The sequence below is a fragment of the Microcaecilia unicolor genome, chromosome 5 (assembly GCF_901765095.1).
Source record: "Microcaecilia unicolor chromosome 5, aMicUni1.1, whole genome shotgun sequence".
Lineage (NCBI taxonomy): Eukaryota > Metazoa > Chordata > Amphibia > Gymnophiona > Siphonopidae > Microcaecilia > Microcaecilia unicolor.
In genome coordinates this window covers 48166859-48179753 of record NC_044035.1, presented here as the reverse complement: position 1 = coordinate 48179753, position 12895 = coordinate 48166859, and positions in this window count along the sequence as shown.

Here is a 12895-nt window from a genome sequence, read left to right as displayed (position 1 = left end):
CATACGGTTTGCAACACAAATTCCATACCATTTTTGTAGCTTTTCTTTGACACTACGGGATAATTAAAAATAATAGCTAAACTGAAATAAAAAAAAAAGAGATTGTCGTAGTGATACTATGGTGAAAAAACCATAAATATGAATGATGTGCTGAAAAGCAATTAAAAATAAATGAGTGAAGACCAGGGGAAAACAAGTTGAAAAAATGTGGTCCGATAAAAATCTACAATATATATAAACTCAAAAGGTGGAAAAAAGTGCGGCAAAGAGAAAGAACATTACAAAAAAACATAAACAGAAGGAGAACATTAAAAAAGTTGCTGGTGGGAGTAAAAGGTAATAAACTAAAAATAGGTGAGAGAAACCTATAGAAATCACATATGCCGGTGGCCTAAGTAAAAAAAGAAACTATGGCTCTACAAACATTGCCAAATGGTCGGACAATAAAAGGAAAAGAAAAACGGTGGGAAAAAGAAAAGCCGAGTAAAAATTGTTACTAGTAACGTTGTAAACAAACAGAGGAAAGGAGGAGAGAGGAAGATAAAATATGACAAATTAAAACAGTGCAGGTTGAGGTTAGAGTGAAAGAAATATGTTAGAAATGTAAATGTGAATTGGAAATGATGATAGTGGACTAAAAAATGAATCATGGGATGTGAGAAAAATAAAAATTGTTGCTACTAGTGATGATGTGTATAGTTAGCTGTATGGTGTGAAAACAAATGTGTAGAATGTATTATGTGGACAAAATGAATACTAAAGTTTAAACTTGTTTTGCTGAATAGTAAATAGTGATAAATGAAAAGTAAACTCTAAATAAAATATACATAGTATATATGTCTATGTACCAGTATTTAAAATTTCTTATAGACTGCCCTGCCAAATTCAAGAATGCCCAAGGGTGGTTAACAATAATCATCAATACAATTATTTATAAAATACAACATAAAATAAAATATACAACATTAAAATAAATCATAAGACCGTACATAAGAACATAAGCGTTGCCATACTGGGATAGACTGAAGGTCCATCAAGCCCAGTATCCTGTTTCCAACAGTGGCCAATCCAGGTTACAAGTACCTGGCAAGATGCTGCTTATCCTAGAAATAAGCAGTGGATTTTCCCAACTCCACCTTAATATTGTTGTTTAAATTTATTACTTTGTAGCTTCATTGCATGCCCTCTAGTCATGCATTTTTGGAAAGAGTAAAAACGTGATTCAAGTCTACCCGTTCCACTCCACTCACTATTTATACCTCTATTACATCTCCCCTCAGCTGTCTTTTCTCCAAGCTGAAGAGGCCTAGCCGCTGTAGCCTTTCCTCATAGGGAAGTCGTCCCATCCCCTTTATCATTTTCGTCACCCTTCTCTATACCTTTTCTAATTCCACTATATCTTTTTTGAGATATGACCAGAATTGCACACAGTATTTAAGGTGCGGTTGCACCATGGAGCAATACAAAGGCATTATAACATCCTCATTTTTGTTTTCCATTCCTTTGCTTATAACACCTAGCATTCTATTTGCTTTCTTTGCCACTGCTGCACACTGAGCAGAAGGTTTCAATGTATCATCAACGATGACACCTAGATCCTTTTCCTGGTTGGGGACTCCTAATGTGAAACCTTGCATTACATTGCTATAGTTTGGGTTCCTCTTTCCCATATGCATCACTTTGCACTTGCTGACATTAAATGTTAGCTGCCATTTGGATGCCCAGTTTCCCAGTCTTGTAAGGTCCTCTTGCAAGTTTTCACAATTTTTCACAATCCTCTTGCGATTTAACAACCTTGAATAACTTTGTGCCGTCCACAAATTTAATCACCTCACTAGATCATTTTTAAATATGTTAAAAAGCAGCGATCCCAGCACAGACCCCTGTGGAACTCCACTGTCAACCCCTCTCCATTGAGAATACTGACCATTTAACCCTACTCTCTGTTTTTTGTCTTTTAACCAGTTTTTAATCCACAATAAAATACTATCTCCTATCCCATGGCTTTCCAATTTCCTCTGGAGTCCTTCATAAGGTACTTTGTCAAATGTCTTTTGAAAATCCAAATACACAGTATTGACTAGCACACCTTTATCCACGTTTGTTAACCCCTTTATTTTGTTCTTTATAATAGTCTCTACCATTTTGCCCGGCAACAACGTCAGGCTCACCGGTCTGTAATTTCCTGGATCACCTCTGGAACCCCTTACATTGGCCACCCTCCAATCTTCTGATACCATTTTAAAGATAAATTATATATTACTAACAATAGTTCTACAAGTTCATTTTTCAATTCTATAAATACTGTGGGATGTACTGTATACCATACGGTCCAGGTGATTTGCTATTCTTCAGTTTGTCAGATTGCCCCATTACATCCTCCAGGTATACAGAAATTTGATTCAGTTTCTCTGACTCATTAGCATTTAATACCATTTCTGCTATCAATATCTGTCTTCCTCAGTGAAAATTCATTTAATCTCTCTGCTATGGCCTTGTCTTCCCTGAGTCCCCCCTTTATCGCTTGGTCATCCAGCGGTCCAACTAATTCCCTTGCTGTCTTCTTGCTTTTAATACACCTAAAACAGTTTTTACTATGTGTTTTTGCCTCCAACGCAATCTTTGCCTTCCTTATCAGCGCTTTGCATTTGATTTGCCATTCATTATGCTGTTTCCTATCATTTTCAGTCAGATCCTTCTTCTATATTCTAAAGGATTTTCTTTTAACTCTTATAGCTTCCTTCACCTCACTTTTTAACCATGTCTGCTGTTGTTTGGTCTTCTTTCCTCCTTTTTTCATACATTGAATATATTTGGCCTGGGCTTCTAGGATGGTATTTTTGAACAGCATCCATGCCTGATGTAAATTTTTGACCTTTGCAGTTGCTCCTCTAATTTTTTTTTTCACCATTCTTCTCATTTTAGCATAGTCTCCTTTTTGAAAGTTAACATATTGGATTTCCTGTGTGTACATACTCCAGGGCTTATATCAAATCTGATCATGTTATGATCACTGTTATCAAACGGACCCAGCACTATTGATTACTATTTATGCACCAGATCATGCGCTCCAATATGGACTAGGTCTAGAATTGTTCCTCCTCTTGTTGGCTCCTGAACCAGCTGCTCCATAAAGCAGTCCTTGATTTCATCAAGGAATTTTACCTCTCTAGCATTCCCTGATGTTACATTTACTCAGTCAATATCAGGGTAATTGAAAGCACCGATTATTATTATTATTATTATTATGTTCCCCAATTTGTTAGCCTCCCTAATTTGTGATAACTTTTCTACATCTGTCTTCATCCTGACTAGGTGGATGGTAGTACACTCCTAACACTATCCTTTTCTCTTTTACACATGGAATTTCAATTCATAGGGATTCCAAGATGTGTTTCGTGTCCAGCAGAATATTTAGTCTATTTGATTCAAGGCCTTCCAAGTATAACATATAAAGTCGTCACCAAAAAAGTCATCAGTCCCTTACTGAAACAAAATCGGAGGTGTGTGTAGATTCAAAGGGTTCGAGAGGACTGATATCTTACCTGTATGCTTACTTAGTGAAAGGCTCCAAAATGTCCTTATTGCATAGAAAATGGTGGGAACAGGAGCTACAGTTTACACTACAGGAGACAGGCTGGCTGACCTTAGAGAAGAGCTTGTTGCGATCCTCTCGTTCAGTGGCCATGCAGGAGAGTGCTATAAAGGTATTCTATAGATGGTACCTGACCCCGGTTAGATTACATCACATGTTTCCACAGGTCTCAAAGTGTTGTTGGAGGAAGTGTGGGGGGGAAGGGACCATGGGACACATCTGGTGGCAGTGCCCTAAAGCGCAGGCTTATTGGAAGGGTGTGCACTCTCGACTTCAGGTATGGCTCGGTAGATCTGTACGGTGGCATCCTTTGATCTTTTTGTTAGGGCAGAGACCCAAGGGCATTACATCTGATCAGTGGGGATTGGTGAGGAACTCCTTGGCGGCGGCCCAAGTCCATATGGCAAGAAATTGGAAAATGCCACAAGTGCCCTCAATGAGGGGTTGGCTTACTAAAGTGAGTTACATATGTGAGATGGAGAGATTGACTGTTGTGAAAGGGAAAAGTCTGCCAAAATGGCAAAAGATATGGGACTCCTTTTTAAAACATACAAAAGGATCTGGACAATAACTGTACTATTAGACTTTGACAGAGAATGGAAGATGGGAGGAGTGAGGGGGAGGAGGAGGGAGGGTATGGGAGGGGGGAGTTAGGGAACACCTGTAAAAAATTAAAAAAGTTATTGGAAGTACAATACGTTATTGTTATAGCATGGTGTTGGTGATGAAGAGTTCTTATGCTAGATACTCAATGTTAGACTCATAATGTGTGAAGAAAATGTAATATCTTATGCTGAATATGTAATGTTTATCTTATGCGATGCTTAATAAAGTCTTCTATAAATTAAAAAAAATCTACCTATTCAGCAGTCAACGCACATGCTAATTACCATGTTAACTGACAAACACAGAATGGAGTTGAGAATGGTTGGGGAATAGGCAGGGAGAGCACCATACACTTAGAGGGTAATTAAAAAAAAAAAGTGCCTATGTGTGAAGGGCAATAAAGTTCCTGTTTGTAGCCTATTTTATAAAGACACATAGATATAAAAGTTAGCACATATTTTCTAAATGTGCCCACAAATCATGACAGTCTACATCTCACCCAGACTCCAGCCCTAAATATGCCTACTCCAAAGCTTCTTCAGCTTACAAGTACTTATCTAATTGCACTGTGTGTATTTTTATACATACGGTAGTATTATGACAATGCTTTTATACGTGTAATTGTGGTTTGATGGGCAGTGGGCAGTTAGGTTTGATTCTGTGCATTTTCTTGCTGCAGTTTCTCATATATTGCATGCTGCTAACACTCTCAGCTACGTGGAAATGCTCAAGGGTTTAACCAGATGATTTTGATAGGGTTCTAAGAACAAGAGTATAACAAGATGCATAGCAATTATCCATCTGAAAACGTGTGTGTGACTTATGGTGCCTGAAGTATGTAGCTTTAAGTGAGATGACAGATCTTTAAACACTTATTTATAAATGCACAAGGTGGAAGTCAGGTTTGTGAGTGATTTAATTTTAGCTGAGCACTTCTGTTAATAAAATCGCTATGGAACTGTGAGATTTCAGAGCCATATAAGATGAGGTGATAAAATAAAAACTGCGACAACATGTGGCTGTAATTAGCATGCGGTTGTACCTATATCTAGAGAGCCACCCAGCAGATGTGTGTGTATATCTGTCTTTGAGGGGCTGGGCTGGCATCAGGTGTGAAACAAGAGCAGTAGGTTTTCCTACTAATTATGCCTAGTAGAGCTCCATATTTTGCTATGGAGATTTGGTTAGTAAACCAAGGGCAGGGTTAAAGCAGACACAAAGCATTGTTCACAGACAGATCTTCCCATCTGGAGGACAATGAGCAAGGGGTGGGAAGAATAAATAGATCTTTGTCGGCAGCAGTGACTCTGTTCTCCCTCCCTCAAATTATTTTTCTATAAATCGCTGACTTACCAGGACCTAATCCTGCCTTGGGAATCATCTGGCCCAAATGCTGAGAAGCAAATGTAGGCGCTAGAAGCCATTAGTGCTGGACTAGCATTCGCATTTGCCGACACCAAATGCTCAGAGCTGACGAGCACATGAAATAACGAGCTTGCTGACTCTGAGCACAATGAGCATATAAATGCATGCTAAAGAGGTTATTCCATATTCTTCCCCAATGCTTAGCAGGCAGCACACCAAACAAGGGCGCTCCTCCTGCGGCAAACCCTATGCCAACTTGGAGGTTAGGGTTGTGCCAAGCTGTGGGGAGAAATACAGAAGACAGAAAAAACATTGGGCCCTTAAAAGAGAAGGGTGGTGGGGGTGAGATAAAATCACAAGGCTGGGGCTTCTTCCCAGAAGTTTGCAGTAACCTATCCGGCGGCTCTTTCCCCTCACTTTTTCTATTGATCTGAGTGGACCATGGTGAGGTCCTAACAGATTGCTGCAGATTATTGGGACTCTCACGGAAGGCTGAGCCACTTCTAATCTGCAAAAAGCTCCCCTCATCTATGTGGAGGGTGCTGCAGGCTCGGTCCCAGGGCAAAAGTGACAGCAAAGGTGTCTCTTCTTCCTTCCCTCATCCTCTCTCTGGCACTCTGGCATGCACTCAAGAGTTATGCTCAAACTTCCGGAAAACTCCCTCATGCTCAACGTTATGAGCGCACCTAAATTTTGCATTTTATTAGCGTTGAGCATGAGGGACTTGTTCAGACGTGCTGATTGGGCGGTATTTCTGCAGCACTGTTCAGAACAGCTCCGGAGTTTTGATCATTGGGCCCTCAATTAGCACATCTGAGAGGCATCTTCCTAAATATTTGGGCCCTAGGCACATGCCTAGTTGGCCTATGTCTTAATCTTGCCCTGAGTAAACCAGAGTTTTAACATGGGCTCTCAGGTGTCAGAGCAGTCTCAGCTTTTATGGGTTTAATTGAGCAGGAGAGGTTCCTGTCCAGTTACGCCCCACTGAGCAAACTGGCATCCAGTATTCAGTGGCACTTAACTGGTTAATGTCACTGAATATCATCACTAACCGGCCATCCTCTAACTAGATAGGTTAGGGGTGTGCTGGGGGCAGAGTTAGGGCAGAGCAGTAACTTAGCTGGTTAGTGACTATTTTTGGCCTGCTAACCAGCTAAGTAACCATATAAAGTTAGGACAGCAAAACAGCTGTCAACTTTTTGTGGCAAAAAAACTCACACGTGAAAAACGTAAAAAATCAAACCACTGGGATGTAGGAGGGGTCATCCTTTTTAGCAGACTGATCCCCCAGCCATCCCAGGCGAACAATGGGGCACCCTAGGAGGCACTGCTGAGGACTTATAAATGCTCCCAGGTACACATCTTACCTTTGCTCCCTTAGTTTGTCTGCTGAGCCCTCCAAAACCCATTTCCTCACAACTGTAAACCATTATAGGGAGCACCATATGTGGGTAGAGTGGGTTTCTGGTGAGTTTTGGAGGGCTCACAAGTGTAACAGGTATGAGCCTGGGTCCACATGTCTATAGTACACTGCACCCACCACTATACTACTCTAGGGACCTGCATGCTTCCCTAATGGACCTGGCTATAACCTGGTTGGGAGGGGGTCAGTGACCATTGGGGGAGTAAGGGGGATGATTCTTTCCAGTGGCCATCTGGTCATTTAGGGCACCTTTTTATTTCTTATTGTTAGAAAAACAGGTCTAGACCAAAACGTTGAAGTTTTCGCCCTAAACATTTTGGTTTTGTTCCATTTTAGCTGTAAAACATCCGAGTATTAGCCTAAACCCATCCTAATCCCTCCTTCGAAATGCCCCCAACACACCCCCTTGTGATTTGGATGCAGTGTAGATGAAATGCATAGATAGATGTCTGCAAAATTGGTTTCAAAAATACTGATTTGGACATTTTGAGAAGAAATCCATCCAAATTGTGCTGTATGACACTTTCTGGATGTTTTTCTCCTTCAAACATGAGCCCCATAGGCTCCTATATGTCACTGAAAAATAGGCATCTCATTGCCCTTCACACATAAGCACCATATTATAAAATTACCCTCCTACTGTTTCAGTTGCTTTGTTTGGATTGCAATGAATGATTAGCTATTTAGGAATTCTGCCAATGTACTTATGAATCATGTGTATACTGGAGACAGTGTAATTAAAAACAGTATGTGCTCCTATGAAATACAGCATAATGCTATAAACTGATCTGTTTAGTACAAAGCTCTGGGGTTATCTGAAATATTGGTAATAGGAATTTATATCTATTAACAGACATTTAGGGTTCCTTTTACAAAGTGGTGCTACCTATTAGCATGTGTTGAATGCGAAGAAGCCCATTGGAACTGAATGAGTTTCTTCGCATTCAGCACAAGCTAATCTGTAGAGCTGCTTTGTAAAAGGAGCCCTTAGTTTGATAGTGCCTTTTGAAAATATTTTGCGTGCTGAATTGATTCAATGTGCATTAAGTCAACAAAATACTTTTGAAAAATTCTAACACACATTATAATTTTTTAATTTAAATGAATGTGTGAAATGAACAAAAACATCCATCTGTAAATTGGGGAAAAAGCCCAAATGAGCCAAAAAGGTATAAAACGTATGTGCCTTGTGTGGACCCTGAGGGCTTCTTTTACAAAGTTGCGCTAACGATTCTAGTGTGGTAAATGAGAGGAAGCCCATTCAATTCTGCTGTTGATCTTTTAGGATATAGACATTTAGTTCCCTTCTGAAATGGGGAATAAATATCTATCAATGTGCTATGCCATTGTCCCACCCAGACCATGCCTCCTTGTCATTTGCATACATTTGGGTTTGAGATGTGCCTATCCCAGCTTTGGATAATGGGGACAGACTTTTATGCAAGATGAGCATTTAAATACCGATTTATGCATGACTCTAATGTGAATAGGGCTTGTAAAATGTATAGATATTGCATATACATTTGGAGCTGGGCATGCCAAAACCAGCTATAACCTGGACAGTGGCGTAGCAAGGGCGGGGCGGTGGGGGCGGTCCGCCCCGGGTGTCAGCGGGTGGGGGGGTGCTCTGCTCCCGCTGCTCCCACTCTGTCCTACCTTAAAAAATTTTTTCGCAGCACCAGAGTGGCAGGCAGCGCCTCGCGTCTGCCTGCTAGTAAAAATCTCGACGTCGCATCCGACCTTCCCACATTGAGTCCCGCCCTCCTCTGAGGTAATTTCCTATTACCGCGAGGGCAGACGGGACTCAATGTGGGAAGGCCGGACGCGACGTTGAGGAGATTTTTACTAGCAGGCAGACGCGAGGCGCTGCCTGCCACTCCGGCGCTGCAAAAAAAATTTTTTAAGGTAGGACAGGGTGGGAGAGGAGAACGGAGCGGGTAGGTGTGTCGGGTCGGGTCGGGTGGGAGGGGGGCTCAGACGGGAGAAGGGGATTGGGGAGGGGTGGGGGAGCCCAGATGCGGGTGCTCAGAGGGAAAAAGGGGATTGGGGAGGGTGGGGGAGCCCAGATGCGGGTGCTCAGAGGGGAGAAGGGGATTGGGGAGGGTGGGGGAGCCCAGATGCGGGTGCTCAGAGGGGAGAAGGGGTTTGGGGAGGGTGGGGGAGCCCAGATGCGAGTGCTCAGAGGGGAGAAGGGGATTGGGGAGGGTGGGGGAGCTCAGAGGAGAGAAGGGGACTGGGGAAGGGAGTGCTCAGATGGGAGAAGGGTCTGAAGCTGGAACTGGGGTCTGACAAGGGGGCAGGAGGGAAAATAGGGCCATGCCTGGGGCAGGTGGGAGAATGGGTCGGGGGCTGAAAAGGGGCGATGCAAGGCATGTGGTGGATGAAGGGGGCTGGAACTTGGGGCTGAAAAGGAGGGTAGTTGGGATAAGGGGGCTAGTACTGGAACTGGGGGCTGAAAAGGGGCAGGGGCTGAAACTGTGGGGACTAGGGACTTTAAAGGGGGCAGGGAGAACTGGCTGGGGCTGAAGCTCGGGACTGGTGAGAGAAAAGGGCTGGGGTTGAAATTGGGGGCTGAAAAGGGGACAGGGAGAAGTGGCTGGGGGCTGAAGCTCGGGACTGATGGGAGAAAAGGGCTGTGGACTGGTGGGATAGTGGGGCTGAAAAGGGAGGCAGGTGGGAGATGTTGGCTGGGGCTGGAACTAGGGGCAGGTGGAATAAGGGGGCTGGAACTGGGGGCTGAAAAGAGGGGGCAGAGAGAGAGGGGACAGACCCTGGATGGAAGGGGGAGCGTGAGGGAGGGCAGACCCTAGATGGATGGGAGAGGGAGGGCAGACGGATTGAAGGGGCAGAGAGAAAGGGCAGATGGTGGGTGGAAGGGGAGAGAGAAAGAGGGCAGACTGGGGCAAATGGTGGATGGAAGGGGCAGAGATAGAGGGCAGATATGGATGGGAGGAGGAGAGAGAGAGAGGGCAGATGTTGATGGAAGGAGGCAGAAAGAAATGGTAGACTGGGGCAGATGGTGGATGGAAGGGGCAGAAATAGAGGGCAGATGTGGATGGAAAGGGCAGAGAGAGAGAGAGGGCAGACAGTGGGTGGAAGGGACATTAGGGAGGGCAGACACTGGATGGCAGAGAGAGAGCAAAGACAGATGCTGGATAGAAGGAAGACAGTGAAAAGAAGATGAGGAAAGCAGAAACCAGAGACAACAAACTGTAAATATATATTTTTATTATTTTGCTTTAGGATATAGTATTGTAGCTGTGTTAATAAATGTTTATAAATAGAACATGTAAATAAGGTAATCTTTTTATTGGACTAATTTTAATACATTTTGACTTAACTTTCAGAGAACAAAACCCCCTTCCTCGGGTCAGGATAGGATACTGTAACAGCACTATACTGTATTGACCTGAGGAAGGAGATTTTGGCCTCTGGAAGCTAAATGTATTAGTCCAATAAAATGGTATTATTTTATTTTCTGTATTTGTTTTATTTCTATTTGTTAATTTGTAAAGTGGTGATTGGTATTTGTTAGTTTTTTCAAATTTACATCTGCTGTCTTTATATTTTGCACAGTACTAGGGGACATTTTCTGTTTCTGTGGTGTTGCATTGTATGCAGAGTCTGGCATCGGGGGTTCAGTTTAATTTTTGTCTAAATAGAAAGTTTATGATTACTTATTCTATGGTGGATTAGGGTGTGTTTGTGAAAAAGACATGGCTTTCCGTTGGCATTGACTGTGCAGGATCGATGATCTGTACTATTCTGTCTGGTTTCGTTTTACAATAGGTGAATTGATGTTCTAGTGCTCACTGTAGTGTTTAAGATGCTTTCCTTTTCCTTGTGTGACTCGTAGAAATGACTGCTTATGGTATGGTAGAATTGCTCTATAGGTCCTGAGGGTTTTGTATTCTCGGTATGCCTAGTACTGGATTTGGGGGGGGGGGGGGGGGGGGTGTTAAAAAATGACCGGCCCCGGGTGTCAACTACCCTAGCTACGCCACTGAACCTGGATCATATAGCCCAACCTATTCCATAGATTCTGGTATAGAATACTAGTATAATCCAGTTTTAGCACATCTAACATTTGAGCACCTGCACTTATACCAGCTATAGAGCTGGCATAAATATGGGCACCTAGATGCAACAGGGACACATGTAACTTTCCTTATTCTGTAACTGGCCTGCTTAAGCTGCGCCTCCCCTTGCAGATATGCACTGTGTAAATTAAGCGAGTATTTGCAGAACAATGCATAGGTAGTATAGTAGCACATACAGAAGTGCATGCATGCATATCCTTATATTCTAAACATTTACATGCACAATTAAGTGTATAAATGTTAGCGCCTAGGGTAGCTCCTAGGCTAGGAGATGCTACCCTAGATGATCTGGATTTGAGCTTTCTACCTAAGAGCCTAAATTTGGCTTCCAGAACCTCTCTCCCACATTTTCATATGTCATTGGTACCCACATGTACCAAGACAGCTGACTCCTCCCCAGCACTATCTAAAATCCTATCTAGGTGACGCGTGAGGTCCGCCACCTTCGCACCAGGCAGGCAAGTCACCAGGCGATTCTCACATCCACCAGCCACCCAGCTATCTATATGCCTAATGATCGAATCACCAACTACAACAGCTGTCCTAACCTTTCCCTCCCGGGCAGCAGTTAGAGATATATCCTCGGTGTGAGAGGATAGTACTTCCCCTGGTGGGCAGGTCCTGGCTACAGGAGTACTTCCTACTTCACCAGGGTGATGCTGTCCTTCTAGGAGACCTCCATCGGCGCCCCCTATAAGAGGCTTGGGGAGGCTAAGCCTCTCCAGCCAAGCTGCGACCTTTCCTCGCCTGCCTCCTCCTCCTCCAAGCCCCGATGCCAAAACAAAAGTCGCTGCCGCCCACCCCCCCGCTGAGCCCACCCTCAGCTCTCCAACCTTTCCATTCCTGCCATGGCCGCCCAGCATTTAAACCTTTTTACGTCGCAGCAACGGCTCACCTCCACTCCAGCCTTTCCCTTCTCGCTTCTCGCTCAGTGTCCCGCCCTCACGGAAACAGGAAATACCTCATCAGAGGAAGGCGGGACACTGAGTGAGAAGGCAGAAGGGAAAGGCTGGAGCAGAGGTGAGCCATCGCTGCGACTTAAAAAGGTGACTGCAGACCCACTTCTAGAAAACCAGGACTGTAGCCCCTGCTGAGTCGACGGGACACGAAGAAAAGGGAAAGAGGAAAGCAGTGCCTTGAAGTTCCCGCATACGGTGGCGCTTCTTAGTGAGTAGTAGTGAATCTCCGCCTAAGTTCCTTTTCCCTTGCACAGAACTGCTGGCCTTAGCAGCTGGAGAACAAATGAATGACAGCCCCGACGCCGAGGAATAAGATAGAGGACGGCAGAAAGCAGTTTGGAGCAGTGTTCTGTCGACTGCAGTACTCTGTAAATAAAGCGCAGAGGGGATGGAGGAGGGGAAGAGGGTAGCTCAATGGTGAGTTACAGTTTTCTCATCCTTACCAGGATAAAGTTTGCTTGTCGTGTAAATAGTTTCCCTGCCCTTTAAAAGTCTGGACTCTTCCACCCAGCTTTTGGGGAGGGCTACTAATGACTGCACAGGCTATGGAGCTGATTGAATGAAGGATCTGGGTAAAAGGACAGACTGGATGCCTGTGTTTCTGGGCAAGAGGGAGGCACGATGATTTCCTTTAATGAGATTGGATTGCAGTAATCGGTTTCATGCCCCTTCTCTGCCATGCCTTACGATCTCATTCCCTGAGGCCCCAATGCTCAAAACTCAGGCGCTGCTCCCAATAGTGCCATAAAAATACCACTGGAACAGCGCACAAGGATAATAACATAATGCTCAACGCTAATGAGATGCAAATATAGGCACACTCATAGTGCTGAGCATTAGGGAGATC